Source organism: Rhinatrema bivittatum, chromosome 2 (assembly GCF_901001135.1).
Source record: "Rhinatrema bivittatum chromosome 2, aRhiBiv1.1, whole genome shotgun sequence".
Lineage (NCBI taxonomy): Eukaryota > Metazoa > Chordata > Amphibia > Gymnophiona > Rhinatrematidae > Rhinatrema > Rhinatrema bivittatum.
In genome coordinates this window covers 45,788,574-45,811,945 of record NC_042616.1, presented here as the reverse complement: position 1 = coordinate 45,811,945, position 23,372 = coordinate 45,788,574, and the positions used below count along the sequence as shown (strand labels likewise).

The following is a 23,372-nucleotide window of genomic DNA, read 5'->3' as shown; positions in this document are numbered from 1 at the left end:
AAAGTAACTTCTCCTTCATTGGCTTACATTGCAATGAGATAGAGCAGTAAAAGTTCCCATTAATGATACAGGTGACTGTACCTCAATCCCAGGATGCACAGCCTGGGATACACTCAGCAATGCTGCCTGCGGATTACTGTACTTTGATCACTGAACACAAATGGCCTGATATACTAAAGAGATTTTCCCATTTTGTGTTTATGGGAAAAATATTTAATACATCTGGCCCAAATTGTCTTGAAAAATCCTCACAGCCAAAGCATAGGAGTGGCCTAATGATTAGAGTAGCAGGCTGAGAACCAGGGAAGACAAGATTTAAATCCTGCTTCCTCCACTGATGCTCCTTGTGACCTTGGGCAAGTCCCTATGCCCTCCACTGCCTACCTACCTACTGTACCTGAACTGAAACTTGCCTTCAGTACACGTTTGGAACAGCTAGTAACTAAATCCAAATTCAATCCAATCCAAGTATGACAGAATGTATAGATGAAGAAATGCATATAGTGCAATGGAATCTACAAATGTCCCTGCAGACGGGCAGATTACTGCATCTTTTCTCCCTGTTGACTGTGAGCAGTCATAATGTTCCTGGGAAGGGAAAATATTACAGCCCCGACCACTCTCAATCTCAAAAGTGATCTGTTCCCAGGAAACACTGAGCTGTCTCAGCAGCCTTGTGCAGTTATTCTCTCATGTGATCTCTCAGGGCCTTCAAACTGCATGTCGCTAAGGTTAAAGCCTTGGATCAGTTAATAAACAGGAGCAAGTATCATCTTCTGATTCAAAGAAATGGATTGTGCAAGATGAATTCTTAACTCGCACACACAGTTCCTGACTCATCTTTTACACCGGATCCAGTTACAGCTCATGCCTTAACAGCTGTGTCTCGAACACATGTATAATTATTCACACACGCAAAACACCTACTGAAATTGCACCGATAAAGAGAGTCAGGCAGAGAGGGGGCAACTTCTACACTCCCCACGCGGTTTCCCTTTGAAACTTCAGGCCACTGGGAGAATGTGGGTACTTTGCACTTGCTGTGAATGGCACGCGGAAGAGAGGAGGGGGAATTTGCAGGCATGCAGTTTAAGTTCTAATCACCTATTTACCCTCATGTAAAGTTTTGAAAAGGTTCTCTTCCTTTGAATTTCCTTCTCTTAGCTTTGACTCTTCTGTTAAATGTGTTGTTATTCTTTACCAGCATCCTAATCCCCCACAATCTCTTTTTCAAATTTTATTTATTTACAAATATTTGCTTATTCGCCTGTCTGCTGGGATGCCGAGCACAAGATACATAAAACAAATATAAAAATACAAGAAATCAAAAAGCAATCCAATTATCAGCAAATAACAAATACAACAGAATAAAAAAACATCAAAGTAACAATAATGCCCGTATTACATCTAAGCAAAAAACATATGTACAAATAAAAATAAATAATCTCACCTCAAATGCATAACCTTCCACCAAAAGCAATAGCAGTCAGTATAATAGCCATCTAAAAGAAATAAGCACCAGCCAGTACTTAAATTACACCTCTGAAAAAGAACCCCCTCCCCCGAACCCCTTCCCTGTCAGAAGGAATCATTAAAGACACAGCTAAACTGCTTACCTATAACAGGGGGTTTCTGTACATAGGTGGATAAATCAGTCACATAAGTGGATGAGGATATCTGATGGCACCGAGACAGAAAGGTCTCAGAGCTCAGAAAAACCTAGGGTTTTTTTGAGTATGTGTGGACCTTCTTGTGCAGGTCTCCTCAGTTTCTACAGCAAGCGAAATTTCAGTTCTAAAGGGGAGGTGTTGTGTCCGTCGGTTGCAGACGGCTGCGACCGCTCTGCCTTACCTCTTTTTCTCCCCTTTCACTCTCTTTGGGCAAGATGGCTGCCTCCGGTGCCGAGGGCCTCGGCATTTCCAAACCAGCATGGGCATCCCCATCCGTCATGCTCACTCCCGTGGCCTCCTAGGGCGCGAGCGCGCACATCTCCTAATCTCAAATACACGGCATGGTGGGAACCTCAGGGGCGGCCCCACCGCATGACGTCAGTACCTCCGGGTATATCTAGCCTCCGCTATCACTTTGAGTTAGCAAAGACTTCGCGTCACTACTCTGACTGCTCTAAGCTGCACGCTTAGATGCCGCTTTCACGCTAAGGGCCTCGCTCCAGTAAGAAGCTCTAAACATCCACTCCTCGGGGGTCTCTCGCTTCCAACCTCCCTTCGGGGTTCCTCACTAACTAAGACAACCGCTCCTCGGGAGTCTCTCTCTCTATTCTACTTTCAGGATATTGGACTTTGGGTACACGCTCCTCGAGGGCCTATTTATTTATTTTGAATTTTTCTATACTGGCGTTCATGTAGCAAATACATATCACATCGGTTTACATTAAAACAGTAGTTACATACGTTGCATAAGAGCATTACATGGAACGGGGTTAAACGTAACTGGGGTCTGTGACAAATGAATATCTGGGGTAAATACAAACTACTACTATCACATTCAGGTATAACAGCAACAATAATGATAATTCAAAATATTAACAATAAATTAACAGATAGAAGTAACAAACAAATTATAAATAAACTCGGGAGCGTACATTAAACTGTCGTCATTAAACGTCATTAATCGTCATTAAGCATCATTAAACATATATTATATTAAACGTCATTAAGCGTCCTTAAACATACATTATCTACCTTTTTATCCTGCACCACGGACCTTCGGTTCCATCATTCTATGGCACTTCGAGGCTAAAGCACCTTAAGCTTTAACCCGTATCCTCTATTGTATTTCTTAACTTTTCCACCTTTACTTCCTTCCAGCTACATAAGCTTCCAAGTTCTTTCTCCTTGTTGAATGTAACTTTTTTTGCCTCACTCACTTCTTTTGTTTAATGTTCTTTAGTTATGCTACAGTTATACCCTTGTTAAATGTAAACCGATCCGATATGGTTATTACTATGAAGGTCGGTATAAAAAAGTGTTAAATAAATAAATAAATAAATAAAATTCTACCACTAGGAAGACGCCTTCATTCTGTGAGTACTTCTACAATCTGGCGCTCCAACTCCAGCCACCAGCCACAGCGTTACCCGCACTGCGGGCTCCAGCCTATTGTGAATATCTGGGTGAGACTATACTTCTGAGCCTGTTGAGCGTACTGGAACTTCGTGGATCAGTGTCTCACCTTCCTGCTTTCACCATCTATCTACAGCAGTACACTAAAGACTCCATCCATTCTGTGTCTGCTATCTGTGTCAGCCTATCGCAGTGGTTCCCCACGGGGCTCCTCCCCATGGACGGAGTCATTTCCATTGCGACCAAGGGTCCACAATGCCTCAAAAACAACAGGAGGTGGGAGGGATTGTGTGGCTGATTTTTTCCTGCTATTCAAAAGGAATGTGGGATAAACATAGAGGATCCCTAATGTCTAGAGCAGTGGTTCTCAACCTTTTTTCTGTCGGGACACACCTGACAGATGGTTCTCACATGCGTGACACACTGAACACATGACCATCATAAGGCTAAATGTAAACATATACTCTGAATCTACAGGATCCACCCTGACCCCCCCCCAACAATGGCTACAGAACAGAACTAGGACATTCCCCGTTCAATTTACCATACAAAAAGCAAAATTGCTTACCTTGTAATAGGTGTTATCCTAGGACAGCAGGATGTAGTCCTCACATATGGGTGACATCGGTAATGGAGCCCTATACGGAAAAACTTCTATCAAAGTTTCTATGAAACTTTTGACTGGCACCAGAGTGCCTACTGAGCATGCCCAGCATGCCATCATATTCCCTGCCACAGGGGTCTCCCTTCAGTCTGTTTTGTAGCAATTAGCATTAGCCAAAAATAAAATAATAAAACGTATCGGACCCAACTCCGCGGGGTGGCGGGTGGGTTTCGTGAGGACTACATCCTGCTGTCCTGGGATAACACCTATTACAAGGTAAGCAATTTTGCTTTATCCCAGGACAAGCAGGATGCTAGTCCTCACATATGGGTGATTAACAAGCTAGAGGCTGAGTCATTTGGGATTGAGGCAACAGTGAAGTATTGTTGTTGAAATGAATCAGCCGTAGATCACAGCAGGTTGGATGTAGAAGGAGTTGGGATTACACTGGAAACAAGCTCTTTAAGACAGATTGTCCATAGGCTGAATCTTGTCTTCCTTCTTTGTCTAAACAATAGTGAGCTGCAAAGGTGTGAAGAGAACTCCATGTTGCTGCTTTACAAATGTCCAGAATAGGTACAGAGCGAAGGTGTGCTACTGAGGTTGACATTGCTCTGACTGAGTGTGCTTCTACTCGCCCTTGAAGAGTAAGGCCTGCTTTTTCATAACAAAACTGTATGCAATCTGCTAGCGAGTTTGACAAAGTATGTTTACCCACTGCTTTACCTGGTTTGTTTTGATCATAAGATACAAATAGTTGACTGGACTTTCTTTGGACTGCAGTGCGGTTTAAGTAGAAGGATAGCGCACGTTTACAGTCCAAGGTATGTTAGGCTCTTTCTCCCTGGTGAGAGTGAGGCCTTGGAAAGAATATTGGTAAAACTATAGATTGGTTCAAGTTGAATTCCATGACTACTTTTGGAAGGAATTTGGGATGAGTACGGAGGACCACCCTGTCATGTAGGAACTTTGTAAAAGGTTCGTATGTGACAAGTGCTTGTAGTTCACTGACTATTCTAGCTGATGTAATGGCTATGAGGAAGACAGTTTTCCATGTAAGAAATTTAATGTCACAGGTGTCTATGGGTTCGAATGGGGAACGCATGAGCCTGGTTAATACTACGTTTAGGTCCCATCGTATGCATGGGGGATGAAATGGAGGTTTAAGGTGCGTTAAACCTTTCATAAATCTACTAACGAGAGGTTGTGTAGAGATAGGTGCGTCTCCCAGCTTGTTATGGTAAGCTGAGATTGCACTCAAATGTACTCTTACAGATGAAGTCTGAAGACCAGTGTCTGAAAGATGGTATAGGTAATCTAGTAGTGAGGTAGTGGGGCAAGTGAAAGGATCTATAGATTTCTGAGTGCACCACAAAGTAAACAGTTTCCATTTGTAGGAATAATTCTTTCTAGTGGAAGGTTTACGAGAAGCTATCAGCACTTGAGATATAGTGGTTGGAAGGTTGAGTGGTTGTAAGATCAAGCTTTCAACATCCATGCTGTCAGGGATAGGGATTGAAGGTTGGGATGTCGCAACCGACCCTGTTCCTGAGTTATGAGACTGGGAGCTACTCCCAGGCGAATGGGATCCCTGACTGAGAGGTCTAGCAGTGTGGGAAACCATACCTGCCGAGGCCAGTATTTGGTTATGAGTATCATGGTCCCTTTGTCCTGTTGCAGCTTCACTAGAGTTTTGGTTATGAGTGGTATCGGTGGATACGCGTATAACAGGCCTGAGTTCCAATGGCGAGCAAAGGCGACCTTCGGCAGGCTGTCCTCCTGTCGTAGGAGGGAGCAATAATTGGTCACCTTGTAATTCAAATGGGACGCAAAGAGATCTATTGTAGGTTGACCCCAATGTTGAAAGATCTTGGTTGCTATCGCTGGATCCAAGGACCACTCGTGTGGTTGGAACTGACGACTGAGGCGATCGGCTATTATGTTGTGGATGCCTGCTAGGTAAGTGGCCCGTAGAAGAATTGAATGTGCTAGGGCCCAGTCCCAAATCTGTGCTGCTTCTTGGCAAAGGAGGTAGGAACTTGTTCCCCGTTGTTTGTTGATGTACCACATGGCTACTGTGTTGTTTGTTTGGATCAGAACAGTCTTGTGTGAAAGGCAGTCCTTGAATGCATGTAGCGCATAACGTATAGCTCGAAGCTCTAGGAAGTTTATCTGAAAAGAGGATTCGGTTTTTGTCCACGTCCCTTGGGTCTTCAGATGACCAATGTGTGTTCCCCAACCTAAAGTGGATGCATCTGTAGTTAATGTCACTTGTGGAACTGGATGCTGGAAAGGCAGACCTTTGAGCAAATTGTTCATTGATGTCCACCAGAGGAGGGAGGAACGCAGTTCCTGCGTTATCTGAACGTGAGTGGACAATGGTTGAATGGCTTGAATCCACTGTGTTCTGAGTGTCCATTCCATTAGTCGCATGGTCAATCTGGCCATGGGAGTGACGTGAACTGTGGAGGCCATGTGACCGAGTAGGGTGAGGCACTGATGAGCTGTAACTTGAGACTGATTTCGGAGAGAGTGTGCCAGGAGAGCGAGTGTTTGTGCACGGTCTCTTGGAAGAAAAGCTTTTGCTATGATGGTGCACCGATGAATTGTAGTAGGTGAGATGGTGTGAAATGGGATTTCTGGTAATTGATGAGAAACCCCAAGGAGTGAAGCAAGTTAACTGTGAGCTTGAGGGAATTGAGAGCTCCTTCTTGTGTCTGACTCCTGATGAGCCAATCGTCTAGATAAGGGAATGCATGCACCTTTTGTTTGTGGAGGTGTGCCACCGCCACTGCCAGACACTTTGTGAATACTCGAGGTGCTGAAGCTAGGCCGAACGGGAGCACTTGGTATTGAAAATGTTGTCCTTTGACCAGAAATCGCAGGTACTGGCAATGAGGAGGAAAAATGGGAATGTGAGCGTAGGCATCTTGAAGATCCAGAGAGCAGAGCCAATCCCCTTTTTGAAGAAGAGGTAGCATGGTGCCTAACAATACCATCCTGAATTTTTCTTTTTTGAGAAATTTGTTGAGATTTCTGAGGTCTAGGATAGGACGTAGGCCTCTGGTTTTCTTTGGAATGAGGAAATAGCGGGAGTAGAATCCTCTGCCCTGCTGAGGCCTGGGAACTGGTTCTATGGCCCTGGCTCTCAGAAGGGTGGATAATTCTGTTTTTAGAATTTTGCAATGGTGGTTCACTGTCCAAGAGGAGATTGGTGGAGTTTCTTTTGGTACAGTGAGAAAATCCAATCGGTACCCTTGAGCTGTAATGGAAAGTACCCATTGGTCTGTGGTTATGGAAGTCCAGGTGTGATGGAAAAAGGATATACGACCTCCTACTGGCAGGTGTGGGAGTGGATTGTTGGATGGGCTGCTGTTCTCTGATTGTCTTTCAAAACCCCGACGTTGATGCAGTCTGAGGAGGAGGTTGAAGCTTGGCAGGCCTTTGCCTAGACTGGGGACACTGAGTTGGGTGCGATGGTCTTGCCCGGCTGGTTGGGGGATAGTAGCGTCGTTGGCGGTAGTAAGGACGCCTTGTATCCCTTCTAGAAAGTCTCCTGGCCAGGGGTTGTGACTCTTGAGGTAGTAATAAGAGTTGTTTGAGAGTCTCAGTGTGGTCTTTTATCGTGGCAACTGCTTCCTTAACCTTGTCTCCAAACAGATTATCTCCCAAACAAGGAAGGTCGGCCAGTCTCTCCTGTACCTCTGGTCGTAGATCGGACGCTTTAAGCCAGGCCCATCTACGAGCAGTTATTCCTGAAGCCGAGATGCAGTTTCAAAACTGTCGTAAGTCGCCCTAACCTCATGCTTGCCTGCCTCTAGGCCTTTATGCACGAGCTCTTGGACTTGTTTCCAAAGATTTCGTTGGTACTGATTCATAAAAAGTTGATAAGCTGCAATCCGAGATACCAACATAGATCCCTGGAAAACTTTACGTTCTAAATTATCCAGGAATCTGTTGTCCTTTCCTGGCGGTGTTGAGGAGTGAGTTTTTAACCTTTTTGCCTTTTTCTGGGCCGACTCCACTACCACAGATTGGTGAGGTAGTTGGGTCTTTTGGAATCCAGGAATTGGTTGGACTAAGTAGGTTGCATCTGACCTTTTGTTAACCGATGCAAGTGATCCAGGATGTTCCCATATTCGGTACATGAGTTCTTGTAGTACCTCATGCACTGGCACCGCCAAAATCTCTTTTGGAGGATCTACAAAATGTAGAACTTCCAGTGTTTTTTGCCTGGAATCCATCTCTGACTGCAACTGGAAAGGAATAGTTTCTGCCATTTCCTTTACAAAGTTGGAAAAGGATAAGTCTTCCGGAGGAGATTTCCTACGGTCCTCAGGAGGTGATGGTTCAGACAGCATGTCCTCTTCTGAAGAGAAATCTGTATTGGTATCTGTGCCTGTATCTCTTGGGGACCTCACTGGTTGTGGCCTAGTAGGTATCAACGGTGTCACCTTTGGTATTGGTGGAAGTAAAGGAGACCGTGGCTGATGAGGCCTAGGAACTCCTGAGGGTCCTGGAATAGGTTCTTCCTCGATGTCTTGTGGTTTTTCGATATGGCATCGAGTAACGTGTCCAATTTATTCATCAGAGGTTGAAAATAGAAAACTCTGAGGGTGGCACCGATGGAGTCATCAGTGGAATCGATGCCGGCATCGGACGCGGTACCAATGGCATCGGTGGCGGAATCGATGGAGGTATCGGCATCGATGGTGATGGCTCCGATGGCATCGGAGCTGGTGTCGATGGTGACATCGGTGTCGATGGCTGGACTGGCATCATATCAAGGAGCGCTTGTCGAACCGCTTGACGGATATATCCATCAAGTTCCTCCCGCATAGCTGATGGTATCAGAGCAGCTATGGGGGGAGGTGGTGATGGCGATACCGATACCTCCTCAGGGCCCTGAGGAGGTATGGTGCCCTGCACCGGTATCGGTGGGGATCGCCCTGGTACCGTAGGCCTCGGAGACTCCGAGCTCATCCGAGCTTTCTTAGCGGAGGAGGCCGATTTCGTCGATGGCTCAGCGGGCACCGGTTCGATGGCGTGCTGGCGCCGATGCCAATGCTTTTCCTTTTGCTTTTCACTGCCTGAGGTGGATGCCTTCGACGATGGCGAGGGAGAGGGAGTAGAAGCATCTCCGGCCTCACCTGGAAGTCGTCTTTTCAGAACTACTTGCCGTATCGATCCAGAAGGCGATGACTGGGCTGACGTTGATGCTGTTGGGAGCAGTTGAATTTTAAAGAGATGCTCCAAGCGCTATGCGCTCGCTAATATTCGGAAAATTCTAGCCGCTATGACTATGAGTCAGTGGATGTCCCTCCCATATTTGGCCATCAGCTTCGATGCGGAGAAAGCGTTTGATAGAGTGGAGTGGGAGTATTTATTTTATGTTTTGCAGCTCCTCGGGTTTGGCGGCTTTTTCTTGCAGGCTCTTAGGCTCCTCTATAGGGAACCGAGAGCGTGTATAGTGGCTAACAGGGCGCAGTCGGAAGCGTTTCCGGTGGGTCGAGGCACTCATCAGGGGTGTCCCCTTTCTCCCCTCTTATTTATTTTACAATTAGAACCTTTGTTGCTTATGATTAATGAGTCTCCCGGAATCCGAGGCATTCGTATGGGCGAGGACATCTTTAAACAGGTTGCCTTCGCGGATGATCTCCTCCTGTTCATTACTAAGCCTCACTCGTCGTTGCCCCTCTTATTGCAAGTGCTTAAGGCTTTTGGGGAGTTTTCAGGGCTGCGGCTCAACACTTCCAAGTCGCTGGTCTTGGCATATCCGTCTGCCTTGCGGGAGACCTGGACGGACCCTTTCCCTTTGCAGTGGGCGGGGGATCACCTTCGGTATTTGGGGGTTTCCCTTCCCGGGGACCCAGACAGGGTCTACCAAGCCAATATACCTCGTTTGCTTCGGCAGACCAAAGACTCGTTGGCCATGTGGGGATCTTTGCCGCTATCGATCACGGGGCGGGTGGCTCTTTTTAAGATGACCATATTACCGAAATGGTTATATCTTTTCCAGAATCTGCCCCTGCTCCTGCGGAAACGGGACCTAGCGCTTCTGGAGAGTGCCCTACGTAAGTTTATGTGGAGAGGTGGGAGGTCTAGACTCCCCTTAAAATGGCTGCAGAACCCTTGGGGAATGGGGGGGCTAGGCATACCAGACCTCGCGCGTTATAATATGGCCTGCAATCTGCGGCTCTTGCGTAATTGGCTAATGGGGACTTCCCATTATACTCCAGGGTCCACGGACCAAGCCCTTCTATATCCACTGGCCCCGTCTTATGTGTTGCAGGCCGGATCCAGTCATCTTCCGGTAGTTTTGTCCCAGGCGGCCCTTACTCGGCCACTTCGTTTGACTTGGTTGCGTCTCACAAGGCTCCTATTGATTCCTCCGATGTGTGCTTATTTCTTACCGTTTAAGGGGAATGCTGAGTTTCCTGCGGGATCTCAGTCTGCGATGTTTCGGCTATGGGAGTCCAGGGGAATCACCCATTTGGGACACTTGTGGACTCGGGAGGGGGTCTTTCTGCAGTTCTCGGCCTTTCGGGAGATGTACAATCTGGGACCTATCCATACTTTCCCATATTTGCAAGCCCGCCACTATGTGAATGCCCTGCCGGCGACAACTAAAGACCATCAGCTGTTTCTTACTCTAGATGGTATATTTCATTTTGAGAGACCCACGGTCCCATCCCTCTCTGGTTATTATAAGACATTGCAGCAAAGGTCCATGGTAGATGTCTGCTCTTCCCTGGTGGCGCGTTGGAACAAAGACGGAGACTTTTGTGTTACGAATCTTATTTTGCGTATCTGTTTTCGACGCATCTCCAGGATCTCTATTCATATGTACTTCAGGGAAATGCAATTTAAATTTTTAAGTAGGGCCTACGTTTCTCCCCAAGGGGCGTACCATTTGAAAATTGCCACATCGCCGGTATGCTCCCGTTGTCCTGGGACGGTGGGTACTCTGTCCCATGTTTTTTGGACGTGCCCAGTGATTCGGCATTTTTGGCACAAGATAGCGGACTTTTTGGCAGACTTGCTGGATGTTGTACTGCCGGTTTCCCCCATGTGGTTTTTATTTGGTTGCATTTCCCCTATTAGAGTTCGAGATCCTGGAGCGAGACTGCTGTTACAGAAAGCCAGCCTGGTGGGGAAAAAAATTATCTTGCAGGTCTGGAGATCCACGGACCCCCCATCCTTCTGGGCCTGGAGGAATCAACTACATGCGATGCTAACTATGGAGAGTATGGCGGCTCGGGGTTCTCCGAGACGACGACAGCAGTTTTTCAACATCTGGAATCCGTATATTCAACGGCTATCCCCCCGGGCACGTAGCCTTGTGCTCAATGAGTGCGGCCATCGACCTTCTGAAGGCCTCGCCTGGCGCCCCAGTCTACACTGCCTGGCACCATTCGTCCATTCCACTAGTACTGGACTCTAAGGGTAGGGGAGGGGGGGAGGGGGGAGGTACTGTTGATCTTGAGTTGGGTTTCTTATGTGGGGGAGGGATCAGACCTCACCCTCCCCCTTTGTTGTTGTATTTGTTCTTGTCTTTGTTGAAAATCCAATAAAATTGTTTAAACATAAAAAGAGATGCTCCATTTTCTCCATCCGGAGCAGACGTCCTTTCGATGTCATCTCGGCGCAAAAATTACAGGACCTGATGTCGTGTTTTTCGCCGAGGCAAAGCACACATTCCTGGTGCGGGTCCATTATGGACATATTTCTCGTACAATTCGGGCATTTTTTAAAACCCGAGGCCATTTTAGCCGGACAGCCGTCGACAACTATGGCTCGAAAAACCGGTGTGGAACCGACGAAAATAAAGGGAGAAAAACTTACCGTGATGGTATGGAAGGGAGACCCTTGCGGTGGAAAGTTTTTCCTAACTTTTTTCTAAAGTTTTGCGTGTAGTGAAAAATCACCACAGGACTCCAGATTAACCGCGAGGCTAACGGCTCCGCGGAAAAAAGAAGACTGAAGGGAGACCCCTGTGGCAGGGAATATCATGGCATGCTGGGCATGCTCAGTAGGCACTCTGGTGCCAGTCAAAAGTTTCATAGAAACTTTGATAGAAGTTTTTCCGTATAGGGCTCCATTACTGATGTCACCCATATGTGAGGACTAGCATCCTGCTTGTCCTGGGATAAAAGATATTTCTGGTGTCATCTCAGTAACAGCAACATAAACACTCTTTCCTACCAGGTGCAATAGCCCTCCTTATGAAAAAACAGTAATTTACACCAATGCATGTTCTATTGAGAAAACACAACAAATAATATTGATACAAAAGCCTACATGCTAGTAAAATACTTCACCTCTGTCACACACATAGAATTGACCTTCACTAAGACCACAAATTACAAATATGGAAACAGAAACTGGAATGGAAACCCAAAAAAGCCACTCTGCATTCTGTGCAAAATAGAAATATAGCACCTAACAGACTTCCAGGATCTGCAATAATGTACACAAACTAATGTGCACAAAGTTACACCTGCATTATGGACTTCAAACAGTAATAACCCTACCTATGAAAAAGCAGCACTGCAAAAATTACACCAGGCCCTAAATACCAAAATACCTCCTATTAGGAAAACAGAATAAGCCAAGCTGCTATAGATCCCTACCAAGAAACTACAAGCTTGCAGAACACCTTTAGCTGGGTCACACACGCAGAACACAGACAGACCCTCACCAAATACAGAATAAAGTGACCATAAAGCTAATGTTTTTATTTTTGTGTTGTTGCACTGCATACAGAATTTGGCTTCTTGCTGTTTCCATTTCAGTTTTTGTCTCCACATTTCTATTTATACATTCCTCGAGAAATATAAAATAATTCTAAAATTAGAATATAATAAATGTTTGAAAACAAATGATAAATGGAATAACATCCAATCATTAAAAATGTTCAAAATTAAAAATTCTCCAAACACCAACAAAATATTTCTAAAAGCTGACATCACATAATTCCCAATAATTAAAATGGCAATCAATCAAGAAAGATAAACTTAAAAAGCCACCTTTACTTACCCTCTCCAGTAACTCTCCTACTCCTTTCCTTTGTAGGCCAATAGGACATACCAGAAGCAGCAAGGGCTGCTGAAGCTCTGTCCTCATGCTCTTCTTCCTTAGGGCCCATGACTAGTCTATTTCACTCACACACACACACACACACGCACTTTCTCTCTCTCACACACCAGTCACCTCCTTGACCAATTTCTCTTTCTCACACACACCAGTCACCTCCCTGACCAATGTTTCTTTCTCTCACACACACATACCACATTTAAGATTAATCGGAGAAAATTCTTTTTCACTCAACGCACAATAAAGCTCTGGAATTTGTTGCCAGAGGATGTGGTTAGTGCAGTTAGTGTAGCTGGGTTCAAAAAAGGTTTGGATAAGTTCTTGGAGGAGAAGTCCATTAATGGCCATTAATCAATTTTACTTAGGGAATAGCCACTGCTATTAATTGCATCAGTAGCATGGGATCTTCTTAGTGTTTGGGTAACTGCCAGGTTCTTGTGGCCTGGTTTTGACTTCTGTTGGAAACAGGATGCTGGGCTTGATGGACCCTTGGTCTGACCCAGCATGGCAATTTCTTATGTTCTTATGTTCTTTTACCAGTCATCTTCCTGACCAATATCTTTCTCTCCCTCAAACACCCACCTCCCTGACCAATGTCTTTCTCTCACACACACACACACCAGTCATCTCCCTGACCAATGTTTTTCTCACACACACACGTCACCTCTGTGACCAATGTCTCTTTCTCTCTCACACACACCAGTCACCTCCCTGAACAATCTCTTTCTCTCTATCTCACACACACACATACCAATCACTTCTCTGACCAATCTCTTTCTCTCTCACACCAGACATGTCCCTGACCAATCTCTCACACACACACCAGTGACTTTCCTGCGCAGTATCTTGCTTTCACACACACACACACACACACACACACACACACATTCTCTCATACACTTACACACATGCTGGCTCTGTCTCACTCACTCACCCCCACCCCCAGCACACATGGCAGCTACAGCACAACTTAGCCGGTATGCTGCTTTTAAAAGCAGAGTCCTGACAGGCTAGAAACTGCAGCAGGAATGACCTCCCTGTCCCGCAGTGGTAAGAAGGCAGCACTCAGCTGATTGCTTGTGCTGCTATCACGGCACAGAACAGTCAGCCTAGAATGTAATTTTATATTTTTTCTTCTCCCCACCCCAGCCTTTTATTTTTCTTGCAGTTTATTATTATTATGTTTTCTTGCTGGTGAGAGAAGGGGAGGTCAGAGCCGGGGGGGGGGGGGGGGGGGCGGGCAGCGGCACCGTACTCCTGCAGCCCCTAGCAAAGTGGCCAGCCAGCACCGATCTTCAGCTCCAGGCAGCTGATGGACGACTTTCCCCAACAGCCGCGCGGCAGGAAATCCCAGCGGCCACATTCTCAGCTGATTGCTCTGTGCCATGATGATTGCAGCACAGGCAAACTGCTGAGTGTAGCAGGGCCGGGGAGAGACTTGGGATGTGATTACTACTGCATGGCCTTTTCTTCTTCCTGTGTGCCCGGTAAACATCACTTCCTCTTCCGGGCCACAGGCGCGGGAAGAAGAAAAGGTCATATTCTTGTTGCCGACTTCCACCAACACTGCTGCTGTTCCCCCTCGGGGCTTGAATGAGCTGATAGCTCGAGCAGGAACGGCAGCAGTGTTTGTCTCGCTGAGGTGAAAAGGGAGGGGGGGGGGGAAGAGCGGCGAGTGCGCGACACACCTTCCGGTGCTTCGCGGCACACACACCGGTTGAGAACCACTGGTCTAGAGGATGGAAGCAAAGAACCAAAATAACTTATAGTAACTTTTGGTGTAGCATAGGGGTAACTAAACATACACTAGGCAGACTAGATGGATCATTTTGGTCTTTATCTGCTGTCATTTATTATGTTTTTATGTTTACGGAGAACCCCTGTTATAGGTAACAGCTTTCTCTGTGGCCAAGCAGGTTAATATCAGCCATAAAAGTGGGGACTCCCAAGCTGAGGGATGCACATCGTTAGTTTGTTATTTTTGGATGTCAGTGGATCACGACAACCTATTCATATTGTGCAAGGATGGAGGGTAGAGTTGAAGGAATTCATTGAATAAGCTTTGAAGAACTAGCCTAGTCAAAAGCTGCTGCCTTGACACAAAGCAGTCTTTAGGAAGTAATGAGCAGTGAAAGACCTTGTAGCCAATCTGCAGAAATCTTCTATGGAAGCAGAGCACAGATGCGCAAAAGTTGCTGTAGCCCTAACCTGGTGGGCAGTTTCTTTACTTTCAAGATGTAGCCTTACTTGATTATAACAGTTTAAGTAAACTGCTTAGATCTACCAAAATATTTGTATAGGCGGTATACAAAATATTTTCAGTAAATAAATCGGAGATCCAAATATAAAAACCTCATTTGAGTGGATTAAAAGAAAGGAATAGTTGTGAGGACTTTCCAAGAGACTGCATCCTTTGCAAATAGAAAAGTAAAGTTCTTCTGCAGACCAAAGTAGGAAAAGCCAGCTTGCCCTTGCGAGCATGCAGTCTTGGAAAGAATGTTGGCAACACAATGGACTTATTCAAATGCAACTGAAAACCAATTTTGGGAGAAATTTAGAATGTGTTTTTAAACCTACTTTGTTGTGAAAGAAGTGAATATGAAAAGAGCATGAGACTAGTGCTTGCAATGCTCTTACACTTCGAGCAGAACTGCCTACTATTATAAACAACATTTTCCAAGAAAGGAATTTTAGGTTTGCTGTTGCCAAGGGTTGAAACAGAACATAAGAAATTGCTATGCTAGGTCAGACCAAGGGTCCATCAAGCCCAGCATCCTGTTTCCAACAGAAGCCAAACCAGGCCATAAGAACCTGGCAAGTATCCACACACTAAGAAGATCCCATGCTACTGATGCAATTAATAGCAATGGCTATTACCTAAGTAAACTTTATTAATAGCAGTTAAAGGACTTCCAAGAACCTATCCAACCTTTTTTGAACCCAGATACATTAACTGCACAAACCACATCCTCTGGCAACAAATTCCAGAGTTTAATTGTGCGTTGAGTGAAAAATAATTTTCTCCGATTAGTCTTAAATGTGCTACTTGCTAACTTCATGGAATGCCCCCTAGTCCTTCTATTATCCGAAAGTGTAAATAACCGATTCACATCTACTCGTTCAAGACCTCTCATGATTTCAAAGACCTCAATCATATCCCCCCTCAGCCGTCTCTTCTCCAAGCTGAACAGCCCTAACCTCTTCAGTCTTTCCTCATAGGGGAGCTGTTCCATCCCTTTATCATTTTGGTTGCCCTTCTCAGTACCTTCTCCATCGCAACTATATCTTTTTTGAGATGCGGTGACCAGAGTTGTACACAGTATTCAAGGTGCAGTCTTACCATGGAGCAATACAGAGGCATTATGACATTTTCCATTTTATTAACCATTCCCTTCCTAATAATTCCTAACATACTGTTTGCTTTTTTGACTGCTGCAGCACACTGAGCTGACTATTTCAAAGTATTATCCACTATGATACCTAGATCTTTTTCCTGGGTGGTAGCTCCTAATATGGAACCTAACATCGTGTAACTACAGCAAGGGTTATTTTTCCTATATGCAACACCTTGAACTTGTCCACATTAAATTTCATCTTCCATTTGGATGCCCAATCTTTCAGTCTTGCAAGGTCCTCCTGTAATGTATCACAATCCACTTGCAATTTAACTACTCTGAATAATTTTGTATCATCCGCAAATTTGATAACCTCACTCGTCGTATTCCTTTCTAGATCATTTATAAATATATTGAAAAGAAACCGGTCCAAGTACAGATCCCTGAGGCACTCCACGGTTTACCCTTTTCCACTGGGAAAATTGACCATTTAATCCTACTCTCTGTTTCCTGTCTTTTAACCAGTTTGTAATCCACTAAAGGGCATTGCCTCCTATCCCATGACTTTTTAGTTTTCTTAGAAGCCTCTCATGACGGACTTTGTCAAATGCCTTCTGGAAATCCAAATACACTACATCTACTGGTTCACCTTTATCCACATGTTTATTAACCCCTTCAAAAAAATGAAGCAGATTTGTTAGGCAGGACTTCCCCTGGGTAAATCCATGTTGACTGTGTTCCATTAAACCATGTCTTTCTATATGCTCTACGATTTTGACCTTTAGAATAATTTCCATTATTTTTCCTGGTACTGAAGTCAGGCTCACTGATCTATAGTTTCCTGGATCCCTCAGGGACCCTTTTTAAATATTGGGGTTACACTGGCCACCCTCCAGTCTTCAGGTACAATGGATGATTTTAATGATAGGTTACAAATTTTAACAAATAAATCAGACATTTCATTTTTTAGTTCCTTCAGTACCCTAGGATGCATTCCATCCTGTCCAGGTGATTTGCCAATCTTTAGTTTGTCAATCTGGCCTAATACATCTTCCAGGTTCACAGTGATTTGGTTCAATTCGACTGACTCATCACCCTTGAAAACTATCTCCGAAACAGTGGTTTCGTTAGCTGAGTAAGGACTACATTCAGGTCGCAAGGTACAAGATAATCTTTTATTGGAGTTTTCAGATTTCAAAGACCTGTCGAAAATATGACAACTGTAGGCCGGTGGGAACTAGCAACACCTTCTGAATTCTCATGATATGCTGCTATGGAACTAAGGTAAACACTGACTAACCTGGTTTTTAAAAAAGTTGGAAGGCTTGGAAGATATTCAAGAAAAAGGAACAGGACACTAAAAGGGGTTATGTGAGAATTTTGAGCACCAGATAGTAAATCTTTTCCATTTAAAGTTGTAGGAACTTCTAGTAGAGTACTTCCTTGAAGCATGCAGAATTTCCATTACTCCAGTAGGTAACTGCATGGATGAAATTAATTGACTTTCAACATCCAAGCCATGATAGCTACAGACTGAAGGTTGGGATATAGTAGATTCCTATGCACTGCATGATGAGGGATGAGATTATCTGCAACCTTATCAGCTGCTGAAGAGCTAGGGGTTGCAGCCAAGGACATCAGAGTTGACAAAGCCAAAATGGGATTATCAGAATCATTTGTCCTCTCTCCCTTCTCAATTTCTGAACAGTCCTTAAAATTAGCAGAACTAGGGGAAATGTGTAGAGAAAGCTTGGAGTGAAGGAGTAGTCTAGTGGTTAGAGCAGTGAGTGATAACCCAGGGGAAACAGGGTTCAAATCCCACTGTCAATTCTTGTGACCTTGGGTACAAAATCCCTGTCAGGATAGGCAAATATCTATAGTACCTGAATGTAATCTGATTTGATGTACACTTTGAAGTGCCGAAAAGCAGAATATAAAAAAAATCTAAATAAACAGATTCCACTGAACTGAGAAAGCATCTGCTGCCATTTTGCCCCTTGCTGGTTTCCTAGATCAGTATGTGGGAACTTTGTTGCTGAGGAATGCTGCGTGTTAAAATCGGGTGGCCGTGCATGCATGTGTGGGCGAACTGTTGCAATTTCCGCGCGGTGACATGATCAGGCCTTCCCCAGTTCCCTCCCAGTCCACTCCAATTAAGGAGCTGACTGGGAGGGAACTTCCCTACCCCCCTAACTAAACTCCCTACCTCTTCCCCTCTCCTCCCCACCCCCTAAACCCTTCCGATCTTTTTTTTTTTGTTCCACAACTTACTTCAGGTCCGGAGCTGAAGTAAGTTGCGCGTGCCAGCAGCCATCAGGACAATGTATAATGGCGCTATCCCGGCCCGCCCCCCCACCCTGCCCCTTCCTGCCCAGACCCCGCCTGCCCCTTTGAAGAGGCCTGGCACTTGTGCATGTACCGGGCTTTACACACTTGACTGGGACCCTTTGAAAATTTGTGCAGCGTGCACAAGGCCCAGGATTTACCCATGCAGGCCTTTTAAAATCTGGCCTTAGAGAGTGGTTCCTGAATTTTCTGATCCTGGGAGACATATAAGCACAACTGGTGCAAGATGGCATGTAATGAGAAGGGCCCAGACATCTGACACAGAAATTACTGAAGTCAGTCAAAGACATTTTCTTATAGCATCTAGAGCTGTGACGGTGAATTCCAGTCCTCGAGTGCCACAAACAGGCCAGGTTTTCAGGTTATCTACAATGAATATGCATGAGAAAGATTTGCATGCATTGCCTCCATTGTATACATATCTATCTCATGCATATTCATTGTAGATATCCTGAAAACCTGGCCTGTTTGTGGCACTTGGGGACTGGAATTAGCCTTCACTGATCTAGGGCATCTTTTTTTTTTTTAATTTAAATTTTTTATTGGCAACTTCAACCTTTTGCATTACATAACAAATCATAACAACACTAATATGTGGCAAGTATCACCGAACTATACACGTGAAACATAGTTAGCCAATATATGTTTTCCCCCATGTATCCTCCCTCTCCCTCCCCCCCGGAACAACATAAAGCAAAACAAGATCGCTTAACAAGAACATCAAATAGACATTAGATGGAACAAAAGAAGTAACTGGAATGAATGGAGTAAATCCGCTGAATGAGTACTCCTATTCTTCAATAACTGAAGCAAGTCCCTTAACATATTCTCTCCCCCCTCCTCCCCCCTTGTAGTTGTCTGACATATCCAAAGTATCCATCCTCAGAAGTCTTCAAACCATTTTAGGAATGGTTCCCAGACTTTGGTGTGACGTGCTACCTTTATTTATTTATTTATTTAATACTTTTTTATACCGACATTAATGAAATAATCATATCATATCGGTTTACATAGAACCGGGTATGATAACAATAATAACAATAGCAATAGCAAACATGCAGTGAAGAAAGTTACAATGAACAGGGGAGACATAACTAGGGAGAAGTTAAACATCCCAGTGACGCTGGATGTTTAACCATACACAGAAAAACTAAAGTTTATATCCCTCATGGCGAAACACGGGTCCGTGTCGGGGGACCCTCTTTTCACTGATTTCTGTTATCAAAACACTGTGGAATTGCCGTTTTAAAAAATACACTCCTTTCATTGAATTATGTGTGGTCATTGAATTTATTCTGCACATTCTCCTCGTTGATTTGATTGCCTTAATAGTTGAAGCCATACCCTCAAGTGATACATTTAATATTTCCGTTTTCATCATATTGACCTTAAAACCGGAGATTGAACTAAATTTATCTAATTCCTGGACCAATACCGGCAATGTTAATTGAGGGTGGGCAATAGAGAACAAAATATCTAGGGCATCTTTTGAAGCCTGGTTTCAATTCAGACATCTTAAAAATCACTGAGGTAATACTGAACTCAATTTTGGAGGAAACATTTCTTGGCTAATGCCACAAGAAAAAAAAATGGTACTACTGTCTATTTTTTTTCTTTACAAGAAGACTTGGTAAAATAAAGAATTAAGAGAAAGCAAATGTTGCTTACCTGATGTAACAGGTGTTCTCACAGGACAGCAGGATGTTAGTCCTCACAAATGGGTGACATCGAGGATGGAGCCCACCACGGAAAACTTCTGTCAAAGTTTAAACAGAACTTTGACTGGCCCCTACTGGGCATGCCCAGCAAGGCACTGACCCTGCAGCCAGCAGGGGTCTCCCTTCAGTCTGATTTTCAAAGCTACAGGCAGTGCCTAGAAAGTAAAAATAAAACGAACCCAACACCGCGGGGAGGCGGGCGGGTTTCGTGAGGACTAACATCCTGCTGTCCTGTGAGAACACCTGTTACATCAGGTAAGCAACATTTGCTTTCTCACAGGACAAGCAGGATGGTTGTCCTCACAAATGGGTGAGTACCGAGCTGAGGATGTCCCGACTTGCACCAAATGTACCCAACGGTGTGCAGCAGGCACAATAAGTGAGGGGAAATTTGGGAAAGGGCATCCGCACCCAACCGGGTAGGTGGAAGGGTGTTGGTACATCAGGTTGGAAAAAGGTTACGCAAGACAGACTGGCCGAAGATGGAGTCCTGTCTTCCAGCCTTGTCCAAACAATAGTGGGCTGCAAAGGTATGGAGAGAACTCCAGGTTGCAGCTTTGCAGATGTCAGGAAGCGGCACCGATCGAAGGTGTGCCACTGACGTCGCCATGGCCCTCACAGAGTGTGCTTTAACACGGTCTTGAAAAGGAATGCCAGCTTGCTCATAGCAAAAAGAAATGCAGTCCGCCAACCAGGAAGAAAGAGCCTGCTTACCCACAGGTTGTCCCAACTTATTAGGATGGAAAGAGACGAATAATTGAGTGCTCTTCCTGTGGGAAACTGTACGGTCTAGGTAAAAAGCTAGAGCTCGTTTACAGTCTAGGGTATGCAGGGTCTGCTCTCCAGAGTTGGAGTGGGGCCTGGGAAAAAAGATAGGTAGTATGATGGATTGATTGATATGAAACTCAGAAACTACCTTAGGTAAAAATTTAGGGTGAGTGCGGAGTACCGCCCGGTCCTGCAGGAGCTTAGTGTAAGGCGGATAGGTAACTAGGGCCTGTAATTCACTAACCCTGCGAGCTGAAGTAATAGCCAAAAGGAATAACACTTTCCAAGTGAGATATTTAAAGTCACAGGAGTGCAGAGGTTCGAAAGGAGGTTTCATAAGACGACCAAGAACCAGGTTAAGGTCCCAGGATGGGGCTGGAGGACGCAAGGGCGGCTTTAGATGGAGCAAGCCCTTAAGAAAGCGTGTTACTAGGGGTTGTACTGAAATAGGATTACCCCCAATACCCTTATGGAAGGCGGCTACCGCACTGACATGCATTCTGATAGAAGAGGTTTTAAGACCTGATTCAGAGAGATGCCATAAATAGTCCAAGAATTTGGAGATTGGACAGGAAAGGGGATCAAGGGACTGAGAAGTGCACCATGATGTGTACCTTTTCCATTTGTATGAGTAAGACTTTCTTGTGGAAGGCTTTCGTGAAGCTATCAGGACCCGAGAAACGGAATCTGAAAGGTTGAAAGGCTGAAGGACTAACCTTTCAACATCCATGCCGTCAGGGACAAGGCTTGGAGGTTGGGATGGAGGAGGCATCCGTCGTTTTGAGTGAGCAGATGCGGGTCCGTTCCCAGAGGAATGTGCTTGTGGATGGAGAGATCCTGGAGTATTGGAAACCATACTTGGCGTAGCCAGTAAGGTGCTATCAGGATCATGGTTCCTCCGTCCTGGCGTAGCTTCACGAGAGTCTTTGACACAAGAGGGAGTGGAGGGAATGCATAGAGCAGACCGGTTGTCCACTTGAGGGAGAATGCATCCCTCGGCCGAGAGTGCTGGCTCCGAATGAGAGAGCAGTAATCGTCCACTTTGTGGTTCTGAGGGGACGCAAAGAGGTCTATGCGGGGAGAACCCCACTTGTGAAACAGAGAGGTCGCTACCAGAGGATCGAGTGACCACTCGTGTGGTTGGAAGACACGGCTCAGCTGGTCTGCCAATACATTGTCTACTCCCGGCAGGTAAGTGGCCCTGAGGTACATGGAGTGGGAGAGGGCTTCCGCCCAGATGTGCGCAGCTTCCTGACACAGAAGGAAGGAGCCTGTGCCTCCCTGCTTGTTTATGTACCACATGGCCACTTGGTTGTCCGTCTGGATTAAGATTATCTGATGAAAGAGATGATCTTTGAAAGTGCGGAGCGCATAGCGGATTGCTCGAAGTTCCAGGAAATTGATCTGGTGTTCGGCTTCCTCTTTGGACCATAACCCTTGGGTTTGAAAGTCGTCCACATGGGCTCCCCAACCGATGTGAGAAGCGTCGGTGGTTAGGATTACTTGCGGATCCGGTGGAAGAAAGGGTAAGCCCTGAAGGAGGTTGACCCGAGTCGTCCACCAGGTTAAGGATAGGCGCAGCGCTTGTGTGACTGTGACTATGGAGGACAGAGGCTGAAAAGCTTGAATCCATTGGTGTCGTAGAGTCCATTGTGTTACTCTCATGGCTAGTCGGGTCATGGGAGTGACTTGAACCGAGGATGCCATGTGCCCTAGGAGAATGAGGAACTGGCGAGCCGTGGCAGTGTTCTGAGACTGGAGCTGGCGAGCCAGGGACATTAGGGTGTGGACCCTCTGAAGAGGAAGGTAAGCCTTTGCCTGTAAGGTGTCCAAGTCTGCCCCAATGAAGGATAAGGTTTGAGACGGGACTAAGCAAGATTTCTCGTAATTGACGAGAAACCCTAAGGAAAGGAGTGTTTGAATAGTCAATTTTAGGGAGGATTGAGCTATCTGTTGGGTGGAGGCCCTGATTAGCCAATCGTCCAGGTATGGGTAGACGTGGACACCTTCCTTCCTTAGGAATGCTGCTATCACTACGAGACATTTGGTAAAGACTCGTGGGGCAGAAGCTAGACCGAAAGGTAGGACACAGTATTGATAATGGTCGTGGCCTACTAGAAACCGCAGATATCTGCGATGGGATTGTGTGATCGCAATGTGGGTATAAGCGTCCTTGAGGTCGAGAGAGCACAGCCAATCCCCTCTTTGTAACAGAGGGAGCAGCGCGCCTAGGGTTACCATTTTGAACTTCTCTTTTTGAAGGTATTTGTTGAGGGCTCGAAGGTCCAAAATGGGACGTAGTCCCCCTGATTTCTTTGGTATGAGGAAGTATCTGGAATAGAATCCCTTGCCTCGTTGAGAGGGAGGAACGGGTTCTATAGCATTTGATTGCAGAAGAAGAGATACTTCCTGTTGTAATTGA

General features: G+C 45.4%; 1 protein-coding gene across 11 annotated transcripts in view; it reads right to left on the bottom strand.

Annotated features, from left to right (window-relative positions):
- ATG9B (autophagy related 9B) overlaps positions 1-23,372 on the bottom strand; it is a 268,139-nt gene that overhangs the window by 91,686 nt on the left and 153,081 nt on the right. The gene's annotated exons all lie outside the window — the stretch shown is intronic.